Below are 22,037 nucleotides of genomic sequence, written 5' to 3'. Positions count from 1 at the left end.
CCCACACGCATTTAGCCAATGCCGTAATTGGCGATTCCAGTTTCACGGCCTTTCATTTCGCAATCTTCAAAGGTCAATTGGATATGATTGACGAATTTCTAAGCACAATGTCAGAGGAACACCTCAAAAAGCAAGATCGCTATGGTCGCACAGTTCTTCACCATGCCGCCAAGTCTGAAAACACCAAGATTGCCCAAAGCTTGATCAGAAAGAACAGAGAATTACTCACTTTTCCAGATAACGGAGGAGATATTCCACTTAATTATGCATGTTGGGTAGGCCATAAAGATATGACTCACTATCTATACAACATGACTCACAAGAATTTCTACTCTCACCAGAAAACGAACGTCTGGTAGCATTGTTTGTCTGTCAATGTATTTATAACAAATGGTTTGGTAGGCGTGACATATATAGGTTGTAAATACTAAAACAATTCTTTCTTTAATGTATCTTGTCATGGGGTACATAATTTTTTTTTCCTATATCATCACTTCACCAGATTTTGCTTTGGATCTGCTCCGTCATCGTCCACATTTAGCATTTGTTGAAAGGGGAGATGGAATCAATGCTGTTACAGTATTATCGTGTCAACCTTCTGCATTCCTAGCGGCTGTAGGTTCTCATTTTGGCAACGCTGGATCTATACTTGTCAGTATCACTTCTCTCTCTAATCAAATTAATTGTCAATCCAATGTCTCTAATAATTAAGATAATCTTTATACAAATTATATTTCGCAAAAAATTAATAAATAAGTCAAAAATTATTATCTATTCTTTTCTTTTCCAATCCCATAATTTTAATTCTAGAAAGTAATTATAATTATTCATATAGTTTTCTTATCCACACTTATCAATATGTCAATATAAATAAAAATAAAACAAAAATAAACAAATTACTAGTTTCAACTAATTAAATGTACAAATTAAAGAAAAAAACTAAAAAAACTAAACACAAAAAAAAAAAAAAGACAATGTAAAATACGTTTAAAGAATAAATAAGTTTGCACTTAAAAAAATAGTGGTGTATGTATAATACATTATAATATAATTTAATAACAATATGTCATTGTTATTGCAGGTTTAAAGGTAAAAGGATCCAAACCTTTGTCTAGTGAAGACGATGTTCATATAAATATTTACTAACCACAAGATCAAAAGAAAATGAAAAATTTCATGATGCAGGGTATTTTCTACTTTATGACCTTGAATTACAACACACTTCATTCCTTGACAACATTTGGTTTTCTGATAATAAAGAAATTCTTCTGTTATTGTAGGAATCAAGCAAATATATGATTTAAAGGTGACCCATGTCTATGCCCATGAGCTTCTGCTTTTGATGTCTAAGACGATAGCTGTTTTTGATGCTGCGCAATGTTATCGAAGTTCAGTGCATCAAGCAATGCTCAACGCTGCTCAGTGGGGGATGACGGAGTTTATTGTCGAAGTCATCAAACCTAATTTAGATTTATTGATGGTTTTGGACGAGGAGCGAAGAGACATATTCCAGATTGCAGTTGCACATCGACAAGAAAAAGTGTTTGGCCTCATATATGGGCTTGATGCTACCAAGTATCTTTTTCTTCCTTACACTGATAGGAACAGCAATAATATGTTACATTTGGTAGGCCAACTATCACCCAGTCTCAGGTTAAGCTTCAACAAATCTCAGGTCCAGCTCTGCAAATGCAAAGAGAACTACAATGGTTCAAGGTCAGCATCACTCTCTCTTTTATAATTCCTCAACTTTGTCTTTGAAGAATAGTCAAGTCTCTAAGTAAATTGCACCATTGCTTTGTGTTCATTTCTATTTATATCTTAAATAATTTGATTATTTTATATGTAATTTTTTGAATTTGTTTCAAATATATCTATCCATTAACATGTCTTAAATAATAATAATAATAATAGTATCATCTCTTGAAACTAGATAGACATACACATAATAAATAAATTTTGAATAAATTCAAAAAATCATAAATAAAAATAAAACACACATATAAATTTCAAGTCTCTTAATTAACACCAATACATTGAAACTTGCACTTTCGAAATTCTCCAACGCACACACAAAATTCGGATTTGCTCAAAATTAGTTCTTATCTGGTGCTGAAAAAATTGCTATTTAGCATCTTTCTCGCTTTCATTTCTTTTTATACTTGTCCGATTGATTACTTCAACTGTTGGCTGCTTGTCTTTGCCTTTCTTTGAATTAAAAGAAGAAAAACAACATCTTAATAGAATAATATTTGAAAATATAAATTAAAACAACACCAATAACCTTTTTTTTTTTCCTGATTGAATGAAATACTTATATTTCACTTGTGAAATTTAACGCTATTTAATATGCATGCAACAAAAAACTTTACAGACACTTGTTGGGTTAAAATGATAAATAATTACTAAAAATGTTACATTAATTATTAAAAATAATACTTCAATGATTTTTAAAAATGTGCTTTTAAAAATTATAACTACTTTCTTTTTTTACCTTTTTTTATCTTTACAAAAAAAAGAAAGAAATAATTTGACAAAACAAATAATGCAGATAGATTGAACAATTAGCTTTTGTAAGATATTTAACTTTTAAAAATTAAATCACCTAATATTATTTAGAAATGATAATTCAATCATATATTATAAGCGATATTTTTAATAAACATATAATATGAAAATGTCTCAAATTATAGGTTTTGTTAAAGTATTCATATATATATATATATATATATATATATATATATATAAAGAAATAAGAAAAAGAAAAGAGAAAATTAAAAAGAATTAATCTGACCTTATTGGTCTATTTAATTTTATTTTTAGTAAGAAATAATAAAAGAAAAAAAAATAAATATTGAAAATAGAACTAATAATAAAAATTATTACATTTTTCTATTTTTTTTCTCTTCCTCTCAATTTTCATATCTCCAACCTAGTGCACACAATCGATTTGGCGTTGTCGGCAACGGTCGAGCTAACTAAGGCCAAATTTGAGAGCCATGTCGCACTCCTCTTTTTATCTTTTAAGGTTCCGTTTAGTAAGGATGAAAGTTTTTTCTGAAAATTTTTTTTATCACTAGCTTCTCAACTCCTATTTAGGCTATGTAGAAAAACCCAAAAGTGAGTCTCAACAAAAACATTTGATAGGATACATCACCTATTTAACTTCTTACTTAAATATTTGGTATTCGATTTATGGTCAAATTATTGATTTGACACGTAAAAAAAATTTACAATTAAGTACTCTAACCTTCATTTTGTTTAACAGATCACACCTTGACTAACTGTGTTAATCGAAAATGTGATGTGTCTTGAACAGTGAATGACAAACCTACTTTAAACCTGGAAAATTTTAATTGCTTCTTTGTTTCGAATTTATTTCTTTTACCAAACTTTTTAAATCTTAGAACTCATTTTTTTTTGGAGTTATTTTCAAATAAAAAACTTATGTTATCTTATTGACACGATGTTTCTTAAAAATCTTCTAAGGAGTATTACATCAATTTTATTGAGTGATATTATGGAAATTACATTCTCAAGTGTTATTTTAACATGAATGTACATTTTTTATTTTCTACTAACAAAAAATTACCAAAATTTTGGAAGAAATATTTTTCATTTAATGTTTGAGTTCAAAAAATAAATATTAGCAGAATAAAATTCTTCAACTTTCTTTTAGCTTGATAATGAAAATATGTCTTCACTTACATTTTTGTCAAAATTTGATTTCTTAAGAAAAAAATGTTAGAGCTCCAAAACATATCTTCGAACAAAAGCTTTAGGCAACTAAAGCAATTTGAAAATTTTATTTCTCAAAACCAATTTTTCTTTGAATATCAATTTGGGTTTCCTCTTGGTTCATTTTGTATTAAAATTAGTACATATGATTCGTTTGTAACTAAAGTTTCCTTTGGTTGATGTTTTTTATTTTAATTTTTTTCTTTTTTTTTTCAAAAAAAATGAATAGAGAAAAAAAGTAAAAAATAAAAATAAATAGAAAATCAAAGACAAATAATAAAAAGCAAAATGTAACCGTTTTTATCAAACAAAGCCTAAACTAATGAGTTTATGTATTAAATATTAATTTTAATCTGGCCTAGATTTGGATAAAACAAAATTAACAAAATTAGGAGGTACCTTATCTATCAACATCTCTAGCTAACACATTATATGGTCAAGTTCTAGGACTGTAGAGGGAAAAAATTGAAATTATTGTATGAAATTGACCGTCTTATTAAAATTTTCTAGAATTTATTACAAATTATTTAATAATATGTCTCTGTATAATTTATTGCACGTATTAGCACCAATACGTGCATAGAAGTTCATGATACAATGGAGTCATACAGGTTAAAGTTTATTGAAAAATTTTAAAATGAAATGACTAAATTTAAGTTGTTACCATATAAATTGCCTAATGTTTTCATAATTTTTTATTTTATTTATGATCTAAATGCTCAATTTTTTCATTCACGATCTCTTGAATTTGTTTCAAACTATGTTAACATATCATTAAAATATGAAAAATATGGACAAAATTTGGCATGTGACACTTAGATGAACATACATGTAACAAATACTGTCCATATACTTAACGGCAAGTTGATAAATAGATATATTTGAAACAAATTCTACAGGTTATGAATAAAAAAAAATTACATTTTTTTAGATTATGAAAAAAATGAAATGTTGTGAAAAAGTCATGAACGAATGAATTATAGAATTTACTCAAGCATGTAATGTTCGATGAAGAAATAGACATGAAAACGAAAAAAATCTTAAAAATCTTTTGATAAGATTTTTATCAAAATGAAATAGGCATGTAATGTAATGTTCTTGTTAAGATTTTGATAAGATTTTAGATTATAGAAGAAATAGGCATGTAATGTAATGTTCTTGTTAAGATTTTTATCTCAACTTATGGACTAGGGATCTTTGATAGGAAAATGAAGCAATGGCTTTAGTTAACTATAGGTATATTTCTGTTTTCCAAAAGAAGGGGTCGAATTGTGATTGTGTCGAAGATGGAAGATTGATATGTAATATGGCGTGTAACTTCTCTCTTGTGTTTCTACCTTTTGCGTGTCACTCTTCTCTTGTGTTTCTGCCTTCAATGTGTGATACGCGTGTTTCCTTTTATTGTGCTATTTTACTCCTTTTGTTTAGCAAGTGGTTTGCCTCATTTATTGTAATGGTAATATGACCTATTTTCTTTTGTTTCGCAAATACATTAGACAAGTGTGTAGGGTCCACTAGTTTATTTCCTTTGTAATTGTGCTCGTATTTAAAGCTAGCTATTTGTGGTTATGCTTGTTAGAAAAATATTCCTTTCCTTTTTCCCTGTGTTTTTCTTTTTCTATTTTTCATCTGTTCACCATTTTTGAATCTTTAAAAGTTTAAGTTTCTTTTCAAATTCAATATGGTATCAAAGTACTTAAATGGTCTTAAGGACTTTAGGGGAAAGTTTTTTTTTTTTGGAGTATTTGTTCTTTCCTGTTTTTGCTAGTTTCAAGATCTCTGGTTTAGAGTTCTCTAGTTGTTGGCATATCATGTATCTCTGCTTCTTTTTCTTATTCTTCTATGTAATCAATTTCAATTTTGTAAATAAAATAATTTGTATTTGATCAGAATGTTGATGGCATTACCAACGGGGTTTGGCTCATTTTCTACTAAGGGAATCATGGTAACATCGATGGAATAAATTATAGCATTGACGAAACCTAAAAAAATTCTTAATGTAATTGTCGGTGAATCGTCAATAGTTTCATAAAAAAATTATTGATTAAATTTGCTGATGAATTTAATCGCATAGCTATTAGACGGAAGACCGATAGATTTGACTCTTTATTGACCAAATTTTTGGACGAAATGTTCCATTGGTGAATTTTCGATAGATTTCCCCTATTTCGACTAAATGATCTTTATTGACCAGGGTATTTCCAATTGAATATCGATAAAATTTTCCATTGACATTCTGTCAGTAATTTGACTTAGCAATGAATTTTTAAATTTTATGAAAAATTTCATTGGTAAAGATCACAATTTTTGTAATAAGAGATTGCAAGGAGAGATGAGAGCACTGCATGATGTATGTATGTTTTATTATTTATTTAAATGTATACGTTATGATTAGTAAATTTAATAAAAATCTATATGAATATTTTTTAATAAATATATTTATCATTATTTTTATAAATATTTATTTTTTATAAAATAATTAATTTATTACATCTCAATTTCACAATTATCCTATATGAAACTCGAGAAAGTGAGTGTTTATATTTTCAAAAGAATTTCGATGGAATTACTGACAGAATATGAAGCTTTTTTGATAAAATTCATATGAATTTTTGATGGAATTCAATTGAATTTTTGACAGAATTAGTCGAAAATTTTGAACTATTAAGTCAAATTTCATCAAAAAATTTATCAAAAATTTTAACTACTATGTATTGTCTCTCGATGATTTTCATTTTCGAAGGATTTGTATTTTAACGATGGATTTACGAACAAAAATCTCTGTTAAAAATTTTTTTGACAAATTTTAAAAAATTTCAAAAAAAGCAATTTTCCAATGAAAGTTCTACGAACCAATTTTTCGATAGAAATATCGACAGAATGTTGCTCTTTTCCGTTGAGGAAGGGTGCTTATTCATAGCTTTGATAGCTGGTTAAATCCTTTTATTATTTGGAAAAAGTCAATTGATATGGATAAGATATTTTATTTTCTTTTATGTTTTCTTATGGTGGTTGGCGATTTTTTTTTTTTTTGCTCAGCCAATCAAGAAGTTTCATTAATGATAGAATAGTCACAAAAGGTTAGCCTAATGCCATAGGTAAAGCAACTGCAGCAAAAGATGAAATAAATATCTGTTGCTGGAACAAGAAAATAAAAGATGGACAGCACCTGAAATCATAAACTTAAGGCAGAAAAAAATGAAGTGCTGACTAAGAAACCCAAAAAAGATTAATACAAAGTGAGACATATCAATGCAGTTTCCACAAAAAAGCAAACTTCAGCGGCAAAGTGTGAACTGGATTGGCATAGGAAAAGAGTCAACCGTCTGACAGGATCACCACCAAGCTGAGAATTAAGTGTCTTTGTCAGCACCATGCCTTGCCAGAGAGTCTGCATAACTGTTGCCTTCTTTAAAGATGTGTTTGAAGGACACTGTACCAAGTGAGACATGTAAAGAATCTATCTCATTGAATATGTTCCATTTATCCCAAGGTCTCTGTTCAACAGAATTAACCCATGTGAGAGGACTCCTGAATCAGATTCAATAATTAGTGGTGAGGTCGCATGGGTGAGGCAGCATAAAAGCGCAAAGCCTTTAAAATAGCCATCAACTCTGCAAAGTTGGAATTACACAGGCCAAGGGGACTGAAAAATAATCCCAAGACAAAGCCATCCGAATTTCGGAGAACGCCTCCACAACCAGCAGTTCTCGGCTTACCTCGAGCCGACCCGTCAACGCTATAAAATCATAATTTTATAGTAATGCTCTCCCCTCTGAAGAACTGAGGAAGAGTACTCATTTTATTTATCCCTGTAAGTTAAGTATTTTAATAACTTCATTTTATGAAATTCCACATATGTATACTAATTATTAGGTGCAAATTAGGTAGCTTGGGAATCAAATTTAATCTTCTTCTATTTTTGTTTTTGACAGATGGAGGCCCATAATGTTTGTTCGAGTGCAATTGTTGGTCAAGTTTTTAAATGGACCATATAATTATGAAAACTGGAAAGCTTGCGTACAAAACTATTTGAGCAGAAATCTTTTGTCTGGTGAGATTCCATCATCTCTTGGAAACCTTCTGAAGCTCGAAAGGTTGAATCTCTCTTTCAACCGACTTCAAGGAGAAGTTCCCTCTTCACTTGGAAAGCTGACCAGCCTCGACATGCTAAACCTGTCAAACAATCATCTCCAGGGAGAACTTCCTTCTACCTTTTCAGGATTCCCACTTAGTTCGTTCTCGGGTAATGACAAGCTCTGCGGCCCTCCATTATCATCGTGCATGGATTCAGCGGGTCATGAAAAGAACAAACTGTCCAACACTGCAGTTATTTGTATTATACTGGCCATTGTTTTCACTTCTACAGTTATATGTTTGGTGCTGATTTACATCATGTTAAGAATCTGGTGCAACTGGAGAAAAGTTCCGATTTTCAATTCAGAAGGAGCCGGGATTGAATAAAAAAGAGAAGAAGAGAAATGGTTGTATGGAGATGAGAAGAAAAGGAAAGGCGAGTACTGGAGAGTGAATTCCATGGCATTGGTTCCTTCACAGAAGGAGCATATCTCTTCATCATGCATTTTGCACGTTAAAATGGATACTCAAAACCATGGAAAATAACTTGATATGGAGAGATATTGTCATTTCATGCTTCAAATCTTGTCAGCTTTTCATTGTAATTTTTACAATTCTGTCTCTCTTTTACTTTCTATTTTTTCAGTCAAAAATTTGCTAGATGCATGTGTTGTAAGTTGTAACGGGTTCAAAGCTCACAAAATTCAGTGTGTACAGAAACTTCATCTTTACTCTTTCAGAGGCCAAAGATCAGACTCTTGAATTCCTAACATTTGTTCATAGCGGCAAATTAAGACATTTTCTCTTGTCTATTCAAAAGGTTCTGATGCTCTCATTCTCATGAAGGGTTGTAGGCTTGGCTTCAATTATAACATTGGGAGTCCTAATTGAGAAGATTTGGACTTCACCTTTGCATCAATTATCATATGACCTCATTATATATCTATTACGTCGGATCTGACACTTTCGCGACCATATACAACGATGGACACTAGATTTAGCACTTTCTTAATCCAATCTAGCTGTGGAGCTCTAGATTAGTGTTTCTCATGACAAGCATCGATGCTACTATCGCCATTGTCGCACCCCATCGCCCTTTGGTGGTGGAGGAAATTTGAAGAGAGAAGCAAAGAGGCAAAAGATAAGTAGAGAGAGAAAAATGAAGAAATTTTATATTATATAGATGATAATTTTCAAATTTGTTTAAGAATAATTTTATTCAATAAAATTTTTGAACTATTCTTCCACATTTGGAATAACCACTACCAAGTCTTCTTCTTTTTTTTATTTCTCAGTTACCAAGTCTCTTTTGGTATTGGCTATTCATCATTTTTTAGGAATGGTGGTGAAGCAAACAAATTTTTAAAGAGAGCCTAGGATATATTCCATTCCCCCTTAGCAAGCATATATACCCTTTTATTGTACCATTCACGTCTTGACATGGGTAAGGAAGGAATCATATTCCACCCATTATTCTGGCATAATAAACCCAATGACCCGTCTTGATAGTAGTCTGCAATTCAACTCCAAAGAGAAATCATTGAGCCAAAACAACCGTTAATAGAGTGTTAATTTGCAACTGCATGCTCTCCCCACTGAAGAACTGAGGAAGAAGACTCGTTTTGTTTATTCCTGAAAGTTGAGTTTTTTTGATAACTTCATTTTGTGGAATTCCAAATATATATGCTTATTATTAGGTGCAAATTAGGTAGTTTGGGAGTCAAATTTAATTTTCCATTTTTGTTTTGACAGATGGAGGTCAATAATATTTGTTCGAGTGCAATTGTTGCTCAAGTTCTTAATGGAAAATAGTTGTCAAATTATACTATACTTGGGCCTAATTTGACATAGTTGTTGAGGTTGAAAAAAAGTTGTTGAAAAGTGTTGTGAAGACTGTTGTGGAAAGTGTGATAATAATAGTAAAACTGTCCCTTAATAGTATATGATATAGTTATTAATATCATATTATATGTATACGTTATGATATGAACGAAAAATAATATGTATTAATATATTATATTTTATTTGTTAAATATATATATCAAAAGTGCATTGTAAAGTATGTGATATTGATATTTTTTTATAAGTTTAATTTTATTTTTTATTAAAAATTCATTTTTTAAATATATTTTTTTAATTGAAACCTGAAAAATTATTTTTTGTGGATTTCAATATTTAAGATTTAGATTTTAAATAAAAAATATTAAAAAAATCAAATTTCCCATTTAACTATATTGATTATAGTTTTTAAATTTTCTTCTTAATAACATGACATTTTGGTGATGACCTCTCTTTATCTCTCTTCATTTTTCTAAACTAGTACGTGAATGTCTTTTGAGCTTATAGTATTGAGTCCCTAACATATGACAAGTTTATTAAACAAATTAAATAATGATAAAAACAATTAAATATGTCAAGTTAAAATTATGATATAACAATACGATTAACTTCTTTAAATATAATTAGTTGATTATTATATATTTTAAATATGTGTAATATTTTAATAAAAAAATTGAAATTGATTATATGTATATGTTAAATTGTGTGAATTAATTTATTTAAATACATCATAACATGTTACATACGGACTATTCGAAACAAATTATATCAGACATGAAAATTTTCATATTATAATTATGTTAACGTCAGTATACAAAATCTAAAATTGTTCAACCTAAGTGCTACGTGATAAATTACCAATCTTATACTACTTTATTAACAACGTTGTGCAGTGGCAGTGGCCAGATATGCTGACCGCACTTATATTTTGGGGCTCCTCAAGGCTACTGAGGAACATAATTTGGAATCCGCAAAGAGTCTTTTGACATCCCACACGCATTTAACCAATGCCGTAATTGACAACTCCAGTTACGGCCTTTCATTTCGCAATCTTCAAGGGTCAATTGGACATGATTGACGAATTTCTAAGCACAATGTCAAAGGAACACCTCAAAATGCAAGATCGCCATGGTCGCACAGTTCTTCACCATGCCATCGTGTCTGAAACCACCAAGATTGCCCAAAGCTTGATCAGAAAAAACAGGGAATTACTTACTTTTCCAGATAATAAAGGAGATATTCCACTTAATTTTGCATGTTTGGTAGGCCATAAAGAAATGACTCACTATCTATATAACATGACTACACGAGAATTTCTACTCTCACCAGAAAACGAACGTTTGGCAGCACGGTTTGTCTGTCGGTGTATTAATAACAAATGGTTTGGTAAGAGTGACATATAAATTTTTTTTTCTATATCATCACTTCACCAGATGTTGCTTTAGATCTGCTCCGTCATTATCCACATTTAGCATTTGTTGAAAGGGGAGATGGAATGAATGCTGTTACAGTATCATCGTGTCAACCTTCCGCATACCCTAGCGGCAGTGGGTTCTCATTTTGGCAACGCTGGATCTATTCTTGTTAGTATCATTTCTCTCTCTCTCATCAAATTAATTTTCTATCCAAAGTCTCTAATAATTAAGATAATCTTTTTACAAATTATATTTCACAAAAAGTTAATAAATAGGTCAAAAATTATTATTTATTCTTTTCTTTTCCCATCCCATAATTTTAGTTCTAGACAGAAGTAAGTATAATTGTTCATATAATTTTCTTATCCATACTAATCAATATGTCAATATAAATAAAAAGAAAACAAAAATAAAAAAATTACAAGTTTCAACTAATTAAATGTACAAATTAAAGAAAAAAATAAAAAAACCTAAACACAAAAGAAAAAAAAAAGACAATGTAAAATACATTTAAAGAATAAATAAGTTTGCACTTAAAAAAAAAGTAATGTATGTATAATACATTATAATATAATTTAATAACAATATGTCATTGTTATTGCAGGTTTAAAGGTAAAAGGACCCAAACATTTTTTTAATGAAGACGATGTTCATATAAATATTTACGAACCACAAGATCAAAAGAAAATGAAAAATTTCATGACGCAAGGTATTTTCTACTTCATGACTTTGAATTACAACACACTTCATTCCTTGACAACATTTTATTTTTTGATAATAAAGAAATTCTTCTGTTATTGTAGGAATCAAGCAAATATATGATTTAAAGGCGACCCATATCTATGCCCATGAGCTTCTGCTTTTGATGTCTCAGACGATAGCTGCTTTTGATGTTGCACAAAGTTCAGTGCATCAAGCACTGCTCAACGCTGCTCAGCGGGGGGTGACGGAGTTTATTGTCGAAATCATGAAACGTAATATAGATTTATTGATGTTTTGGGACCAGGAGGGAAGAAGCATATTCGGTAATGCAGCTGCACATCGACAAGAAAAGTGTTTCGCCTCATATTTGGACTTGATACTGCCAAGTATCTTTTTCTTTCTTGCACTGATAGGAACGGCAATAATATGTTACATTTGGCAGGCCAACTATCACCCCAGTCTCAGGTTAAGCTTCAACAAATCTCAGGACCAGCTCTAAAAATGCAAAGAGAACTACAATGGTTCGAGGTCGGCATCTCTCTCTCTCTTTTATAATTCCTCAACTTTGTCTTTAAAGAATAGTCAAGTCTTTGAGTAAATTGCACCATTATTTTGTGTTCATTTCTATTTATATCTTAAATAATTTGATTATTTTATATGTAATTTTTTGAATTTGTTTCAAATATATCTATCCATTAACATGTCTTAAAATAATAATAATATTATCTTTCGAAACTAAATAGACATACACGTCAGAAATAAATTTTGAATAAATTCAAAAAATCATAAATAAAAATAGAACACATACACAAATTATGAGTCTCTTAATTAACACCAGTACATTGAAGCATGCACTTTCGAAATTCTCCAACGCACACACAATTACGGATTTGCTCAAAATTAGTTCTGATCTCATGCTGAAAAAATTTCTGTTTTGCATCTTTCTCTCTTTCATTTTTTTCTATAACTTGTCCGATTGATTACTTCAACTGTTGGCTGCTTGGCTTGGCTTTTCATTGACTTAAAAGAAGAAAAACATCTTAATAGAATAATATTTGAAAATATAAATTAAAAACAACACCAATAACTTTTTTTTTTTACTGATTGAATGCAATACTTATATTTCACTTGTGAGTTTTAACGCTATTTAATATGCATGCAACAAAAACTTTACGGACACTTGTTGGGGTAAAATGATAATTAATTAATAAAAATGTTACATAAATTATTAAGAATAATACTTCAATGATTTTTTAAAATGTGCTTTTAAAAATTAAAACTACTTTTTAAATCCTTCTTATAGGAAAAGAATGAAATTTTTTTTTTACTTTTTTTTATCTTTACGAAAAAAGGAAAGAAATAATTTGACAAAACAAATAATGCAAATAGATTGAACAATTTGCTTTTATAAGATATTTAACTTTTAAAAATTAAATCACCTAATATTATTTAAAAATGATAATTCAATCATATATTACAAGTGATATTTTTAATAAACATATAATATGAAAATGTCTCAAATTATAGTTTTTTTAAAGTATTCATATATATATATATATATATAAAGAAATAAGAAAAAAAAGAGAAAATTAGAAAGAATTAATCTGACCTTATCTATCTACTTAATTTTATTTTTAGTAAGAAATAATAAAAGAATAAAAATGTAATATTAAAAATAGAACTAATAATAAAAATTATTACATTTTTCTTTTTTTTTTTCTCTCTTCCTCTCAATTTTCATATCTCCTTCAACCTTGTGCACACAACCGATTTGGCTTTGTCGGCAACGGCCGAGCTAGCTAAGGCCAAATCTGACAGCCATGTCGCACTCCTCTTTTTATCTTTTTAGGTTCCATTTAGTAAGGATGAAAATTTTTTTATCACTAGCTTCCAAGAATAAGGCGTAACTTCTTAATTCCTATTTAGGCTATGTAGAAGTATGTAGAAAAACCCAAAAGTGAGTCTCAACAAAAACATTTGAGAAGATACCTCACCTATTTAACTTCTTACTTAAATATTTGGTATTCGATTTATAGTCAAATTATCGATTTGAACGTAAAAAAAATTTACAATTAAGTACTCTAACGTTCATTCTGTTTAACATATCACACCTTGACTAACTGTATTAATGGAAAATGTGATGTGTCTTGAACAGTGAATGACAAACCTACTTTTAAACCTGGAAAAGTTTAATTGCTTTGTTTCAAATTTATTTCTTTCACCAAACTTTTTAAATCTTAGAACTCATTTATGTTATCTTGTTGGCACGATGTTTCTTTGAAATCTTCCAAGGAGTGTTACATTAATTTTATTGAGTGATATTATGGAATTGCATTCTCACATGTTATTTTAACATGAATGTACTTTTTTTTTTAAATTTTCTTCTAATAAAAAATTACCAAAATTTTGGAAGAAATATTTTTCATTTAATGTTTGAGTTCAAAAAATAAATATTAGCAGAATAAAATTGTTTGACTTTCTTTTAGCTTGATAATGGAAATATGTTTTCACTTACATTTTTGTCAAAATTTGATTTCTTAAGAGAAAAATGTTAGAGCTCCAAAACATATCTCCGAACAAAAGCTTTAGGCAAGTAAAGCACTTTGAAAATTTTATTTCTCAAAACCAATTTTCCTTTGAATACCAATTTGGGTTCCTTCTTGGTTCATTTTGTATTAAAATTAGTACATATGATTCGTTTGTAACTAAAGTTTCCTTTGGTTTATTTTTTTATTTTATTTTTTGCTTTTTTTTTTTCAAAAAAATGAATAGAGAAAGAAAAGTAAAAAAATAAAAATAAATAGAAAATCAAAGACAAACAATAAAAAGCAAAAAGTAACCGTATTGACAAAAAAAAAGCCTAAACTAATGAGTTTATGTATTAAATATTAATTTAAATCTGGCCTAGATTTGGATAAAACAAAATTAGGAGGGACCTTATCTATCAGCATCCTTGGCTAACACATTATATGGTCAAGTTCTAGGACTGTAGAGGGAAAAAATTGAAATTATTATACAAAATTGACTGAAATTGACTGTCTTATTAAAATTTTTTAGAATTTATTACAAATTATTTAACTATATGTCTCTGTATAATCTGTTGCATGTATTAGCTCCAATATGCGAATAGAAGTTCATGATACAATGGAGTCATAAAAGTTAAAGTTTATTGAAAAGTTTTAAAATGAAATGACTAAATTTAAGTTGTTACCATAGAAATTGCCTAATGTTTACATAATTTTTAATTTTATTTATGATCTAAATGCTCAATTTTTTCATTCACGATCTCTTGAATTTGTTTCAAACTATGTTAACATATCATTAAAGTATGAAAAATATGGACAAAATTTGGCATGTGACATGATGAACATACATGTAACAAATTCTGTCCATATACTTCTATCGGCAAGTTGATAAATAGATATATTCGAAATAAATTCTAAAGGTTATGAATAAAAAAAATTACATTTTTTAGATTATGAAAGAAATGAAATGTCATGAAAAAGTCATGAACGAATGAATTATAAAATTTACTCAAGCATGTAATGTTCGATGAAGAAATAGACATGAAAACGAAAAAAACCTGAGAAATCTTTGGGCTTTAATTTATAACTATTTTCTTTTCATTGAAGTCAATTATGCTATAGCCTTTCTCAATCCCAAAAGGACAAAATATGTCATCTAAGTTTTATTGGTTGTATGAATTATGAACACAGGAGGTGGAAGCCATTGTACCACCATTGCTTAAAGAACATATAAACAAAGAAGGAGAAACTCCTTATGAAGCATTTGATCGAAGCCATGCGGGATTGGTGAAAGAAGGGGAGAAATGGATGAAGGGTATAGCGCAATCTTCTACGATTGTTGGCACTCTTATCATCACCATTATGTTCACTGCTCTTTTTACTGTTCCTGGAGGCCTTAGTCAGGACACTGGTAATCCATTACTCTTAATAAAAAAACTTTTTAAGGTATTTATAATATCGGATGCCATTTCTCTCTTTGCTTCGACCACTTCGGTGTTGATGTTCGTTGGCATCCTCACATCACGATATGCAGCACATGACTTCTTCAAATCTTTGCCCAACAAATTGATCATTGGACTTTCCTCCCTCTTCATTTTTATTGCAACAATGATGGTAGCTTTCTCCTCAACTGCCATTATCATGCTAAAGGGCCAATTAGAAATAGTTATTCTGATCGTTTTGCTGGCCGGCATTCCAATTAGTCTCTTTGTGTGGTTGCAGTTTCCACTTCTTGTTAAGGCTTTTATCTCAACGTATGGACCAAAGATCTTTGATAGGAAAAATGAAGAAATAGCTCTAATTAACTGTAGGTATATTTATGTTTTTCAAAGGATGTATCGAATTGTGACTGGAAGTGATATTAATTTAATGTTTGGTGACCCAACAACTTGCTACCATTTAGTAATTACAAGCGTATTACATTCTAGCATGATATTTGGGTTGATGATCTTCTTTTTAAAGTTGCTTTTCCTCGTATTTGTGTCCTCTTTGCTAATAAATATGAGTTTTTAAATGAATATGTGTTATGAATTATTGTTTGACTAAGATAGTTTAATTCTAGTTAAACTAGTATACCTTGTTGAACAAGACTTTAAATCTAGCTAGACTAGGATAACATAACCTAATTGTATTAGGATAAAATTATTGTACTTGGTCTTATGATAGGATCTTATGGGGTTAAAGAATAGTGAACACCTAGATTTAGAGAGAATGATTTAGGTATATGTGGGATAAGGGTTATGAGTTTAAATTGTTCTTATAATCTCTTGATTTTTCTCTTAGTTGATCATTCTCTATTTTCTACCAACTTGAATTTAGCTTCTTATAAGTCATGTGGATCAAATTCTAAAAGTTGTCGAGTTAGCAATGATGGGCTTAAGGCATTATTATTTATATAAATCTATCATAGCATGCATGATTAAAATTTAGGAAATTATGGTGGGAGCGGTTGTGTCTTTGTGTAATCTTGGTTCAATATATGAGGTGTGGGCCTTGATTAGGACTTGAGTTTTTGCATGGATAGAGTTTGGTAGCCATCCCACAATGAAAAAAATGTGGGATAAATGATTTGTATATAAGTTCAAATTATTAATAACTAATAATCCAAATGTAAGTCTTAATTCATGTGATTCAAGTCCATAAAGTTATGCATGAGCCTGAGTTGTTACACCTAATAAAGAAAGCTTTTCTTGTATCTTAGGTTTATATGGAGAACAATTTATATTTATTTATGTTTTTGTCATTAAACACACATGCATTGCCACTTTTAAATGGTTAATTCCCTTTATTCCATGATTAAGTCACTGACTTAAAGCATTGGTTTCCTCTCTTATGCATTCTTGACAAGAACAGGCCATGGCAAAATAGTAGTACTTATAGTGAGCATCTTGTCTCTATTTTTTTTCTCAGCGAAATCAAAATATTTCATTGATAAAGAAATTTTACAAGAGAAAGAACCTGATGTCCATAAAGTGTACTAGGAGTAGGCTGATACAAAATGGCTTAAAAAGGCTCTAATTATTTAACACCTCACAGGATGAAAAGAGAGATCTGGACACAGAGAAAAAATCGAACCATGATCATAGTGGTGACCTTTGTCATCAGCATTGATATAGAACACAAGAAGCATAAGTGGAACTAAACACATCATTAATCCTCACCACTAGGCAAGAAAGAAAGAGTTCCTATCCATTTTGTATTTAGCTATGGAGTAAGCAACGGAGTTACCTTCCTTTAAAATGTGTGAAAAAATGACTATACCTAATAAAAGTCGGAGGGTGTCAATCTCATTGAAAATTTACCATAAGGCCTAAGGTTTCTATGATTTGTTGGCTATATAAGAGAGAACGTTCTTTGAGTCTAACTCGATGATTAAGTTGGACCCAACATAAGGAGATAAGGCAACAGGACGTAATGCATAAAGAATAGCCATTAGCTCAACGTAGTTAGAGTGATGGCAGCCAAGGGGGTTGTAGAAAACACCTACAATAAAGCTGTCAGAGTTCCTTAGGACACCACTATAACCGGCTGGCTCTGGTTTATCTCGAGCTGAGCTGTCAATATTAAACTTGAGGTCTCTATCCCTAGGGGGCTGCCATGGAACACCTAGGTGTGAATGAAGAAGAAGCCTCTTGGTAGATAGGATATTTGAATTAGTCCACCAACCCACGTCATTAATAAAATCAATACCTTCATATGCCCGAATCTAGAGAAATGAGTGTGTTTTAATAAGAAAAATAATCTTCAGATTGTCCAAACCTTGTTAGAGAACATCAACTCATTTCGCACAAGCCATAGGGACTAGAATGTTGTGCCATAAACAGTCATCCAATACTTCCCTAATGTATCTAAAAATGCAAAACCAGCCCATATTTGAAGAAAAGATGAGAATATGTTTGGAGAGACCTAAATAACTCCCCACCATTAGAAAACAAGGCATCAAACTTTCAAACTGAAATGGCATGAATAAGAATATGGGAGCAAGTTTCCGCTTCCAAACAGCACCACACACAACAAGATTGATCATCATCAAAATGAACTCCTTGAGATGCAAGAAAGTGTTTGGTGGGAATCAAATTTTGGATTGCAAGCTAAAGAAAACATTAGACCTTTGGAGGAATCAAAAAGTTCCAAATAGATTGGAACCATACATTGCGGTTTTTAGGATCAATGTCAAGAAGTGAGCAAAAAACTTTGACGAAAAAATGGCCTTTGGGTTGTGCTACCATATGAGTCTATTGTTTTTCCCAAGCACAAGAATTCCCACTTTGGAAAGCTGAAAAAGGATTTCATTGTAGGCCTTGTTCTCCCAAGAACAAAGGTTGCGTCTAAAGGCGACTGCCTAATTGCCATTGTTCCACACATCTATACTCGTGCCTCCTTATCCATAGCTAGGGCAAAAAGACGTGGATATTTGGCACCAAATGGCTGATTGGTGAGAATCCATTTGTCTAACCAAAAGAATATGGAAGCCTTATTACCTAATGTCCAACGACATGCGCGAGAGTCAACAAGGTTAGGTGTTTTGACATTGGAGGAAAGCTGTATAGTACATCTCCAAATTGATGACATCCTCTCTTTATGCATTAAGGAAGGGACCCATTTGACCTAATTGCTCCCATATTTATCCACAATAAGCTAGCGTCGAAAGGCATCATTGTTAACCTTGAAGCGCCACCACCATTTGCTTAAGAGTGCTAGATTCTTATAGCTAATATTAGAGATGCCTAAGCCTCCATATCTCTTAGGTTTGCACACTGTGTTCCACTTAACCTCAAAGAGCTTCCAACAATTTGAGCTTAACACCTTTGGAAACTTGAAAAATGGAGAGATAGTAGAGTGGTAAAAAGTTAAGAACAAAATTAATAAGGGTTAACCTTTGCATCCTCCCTCTATTTGAGTTTATTAGTTTCCAATGCCTATTATAAGATCTTTGTGCAAACTGTAGGTGGATTATGAGAATGTGTCAACTGGCATGCTGAATGTGCTGCATGGTAGAGAACATTTTGTGTTTAATCTTTCCATTTTGTTGCAATGGTCTCCATATTCAACAGAGGCTGAGCTTTTGAAGCCAGTAGGCCTTGTGCATTTCTTTTTCTTTTTTCTTTCTCTTTTTATGATTTTACTTCCTTCTTACAATTGTTTGCTTTTTTAGAAAGATAGAGATGATTTCATTAATACCTTGCTATACAAAAAAGGCCATAGAAGGCTAGAGCTACAGATAAGCAGCATCGAAACAGACTATACAAGTTCAACAACACCCTCAGTTTGTAATGAGATTAAAAGAACAACCATCAAGATCATCATCACAGCACAACCTAAGGAATCACCATCAAGTTATACTCTACAAAGCAAAAATCTGTCATCTCGAGTTGATAAAGCCTTTGTCAAATCCAAGGCCAAGCAAATCAAAGTAGAGAGAAGCATAAATTCTTACAATTGTTAGTGGTTATTATCGATTAGTTAATTTGATATGTATGTTATTTTCCTCTTAGCTATAATATTTTTTGCTGGTTGTTTTTTAAAATTAAGTTTATATTTTCATAATATTATTCTTATAAGGAAAAAGTACCAAACTTAACATTTTCAAAACTTGGTTGGTTAATATAATATGAAAGAGACATAGTACCAATGGGAGAAAAAAATGAAAGAGACATGGTAAAAGTGGCAGGGGGTGTGTGAGATACAAAGACTTGCAAATATTCTTATAACAAAATGTGACTTAACATAATATGCTTATATCAAAAGAGAAAAGGAAGACCAAAGAAACTATGGAAATTACAAAAAAAAAAAAAACAAAAAAAAGTTTGTAAATTTGTTGAATTAAAGATGTTTCTTAAATCGAGTACTATGGTATGGTGTAAGCAAATCAAGCTTATTTGCAAGCTATCTGAGCTTTACTTGAAAAATAATTCTGAACTTGGTGATTGCCAAAATGTAGATTTGACTTAAAAGTTTCTTATACTTGGCTTGAGTGACTTGCAAGCTAATTGTGCCATTTTCTTTTGTAATATATTTATAATCGCATATAATAATTAAATAAGCAAAGTTATTTGCATTTTGATGAATTTGTTTCCCATGGCACAAAAATTATCTACAATTTATGGCTTAATAATGATGGGGATTCAGAGCTAGACTTTGATCCTGATCCAAAGGTTCAAATTTCCTTTTGCATCCTCTTCGTGTGAGTCCATAATTTTTGTATGTTGTTATTGTATATTAAATTTATAAGTAAAAGGATTCATATTTTAATTCTGCTCACCATACAGGTATATTTGTCGATCTTGTACTTGCGAATTCTTAAAACTTTCAGGATAATATTGTGTGGGTAAATTGTCGGGCATCATAACATAGCTAATGATCTCAAATTTATAGAATATATCTTTTGTAGACCTTAAAGCTTTGTATCTGTGGAGGTGCTATTACTTGTTTGAACCCTTATCTTTATTGTTTATCATTGTTTATCTTGATTGGAAACTAATGAATTGTATAAACCACTATAGTTCCTTTTCCAATGTTGCACCTCAAGTTAACAAAATTTTTGTTGATGTCCAAAATAACTATCCTCTGTAATTTAACCCCAACTGTCAAGTTTCATTTGTTGGGAGCTGCGGATGAGAGTTTTATGGAAGTTGCTATTGTTGATATGATTGTATTGCATGCATCCTTCGATGGTGATTGCCTTACATGTTTCTATGACTTTACCATGTATTGACATGTCTGCTTTGTGGTTTAATTGTGCAGGGTATGGTTGTATGTAAAATTGGCTTTCTTAAACAAGCTTCGTAAGTTAATATCCACAGCTTTTGAGCCTACCACAAGAACTATCTAATTCTAGCAACTGTCATAAAAAATCTTACCTTTTTGGATGGTTAGACTTTCTTTGTTAATGTTGGGGATGAAACACTCATATATGACTAAAGTTATAAATTCATATTAGTGAAGGGAACTAACATATCTTGGTTCCAGTCAATTCTTTCTTTGCATCTGCAATCATAATGCTAGTGATTTTTTACCATGTTATGTTTGGTGAAATTAAATATGGAAGTCTAGTCCAAAGACATATTTACTTTATCACGATCTTTTATGCATTAGCACTGAAATGTTTATTGTCTCAAAGAATTGTCGAGAACTCCAGATAAATAAAATGATAATAGGTTCATATGAGACGCTTCATAAATTTTAAAGTTAGCTTCTGACTTGCAAAGTGAACGATTGCCCAGATCATAAATAAACTTTTCCTATTATTTCTTTAACAAAATGGACCTTCATTTCTGTCTTATAATGCTTATGCACATTTGTTTTGAATGAGAAAACTAGGAATTTACTGGGTGCAGGGATATTATATTTATATTTGCATTTTTCATTGCCATATACATGTGTCCACGCCTAGGTGTCTTGAAGGAGGAAACTTGTTCTCCTAGATGTGATTAATGTTACATGCCTGGATGTTTTTAAGGAGGAAACTTATTCTCTTGCATGTGATCAAATATATTACATGTTTTCTTATTCTTACCGTATTGTCTTTTCCCTATTTCTTCTTTTGCAGCCATATTGGCAGGTTGTTAGCTGTTAGACTATTGAGATCATATTGAAGATACTTTGACAGTCAAGGTTGAAGATATTTTTTGACACCACAAACAGAAGTTGGACTTTTGAGTATGAAAGATGTGACCAAGCTTTGGGTTGTCACAGCTGCAATCTGTCAAAATATGTCTGCTGTTTCTTATCCTTTTGTAAA

The 22,037-nt window shown here is 30.7% G+C and overlaps 2 pseudogenes across 1 annotated transcript; both read left to right on the top strand.

The window, feature by feature from the left end:
• Positions 1–7,365: 7,365 nt before the first annotated feature.
• LOC148763434 (uncharacterized) lies at positions 7,366–8,563 on the top strand (annotated as a pseudogene). The gene is made up of 2 exons (XR_016025363.1): positions 7,366–7,552; positions 7,674–8,563. The product of XR_016025363.1 is annotated as an uncharacterized LOC148763434 (transcript).
• Positions 8,564–11,768: 3,205 nt separating this feature from the next.
• LOC148763433 (uncharacterized) lies at positions 11,769–19,742 on the top strand (annotated as a pseudogene).
• The last annotated feature ends 2,295 nt before the right edge of the window (positions 19,743–22,037 follow it).

This window comes from Theobroma cacao, chromosome 3 (genome assembly GCF_053813885.1).
Source record: "Theobroma cacao isolate CCN51 chromosome 3, ASM5381388v1, whole genome shotgun sequence".
Taxonomy (NCBI): domain Eukaryota; kingdom Viridiplantae; phylum Streptophyta; class Magnoliopsida; order Malvales; family Malvaceae; genus Theobroma; species Theobroma cacao.
Note: the sequence above shows the minus strand (reverse complement) of the source record. Positions and strands in the feature narration are given on the sequence as shown.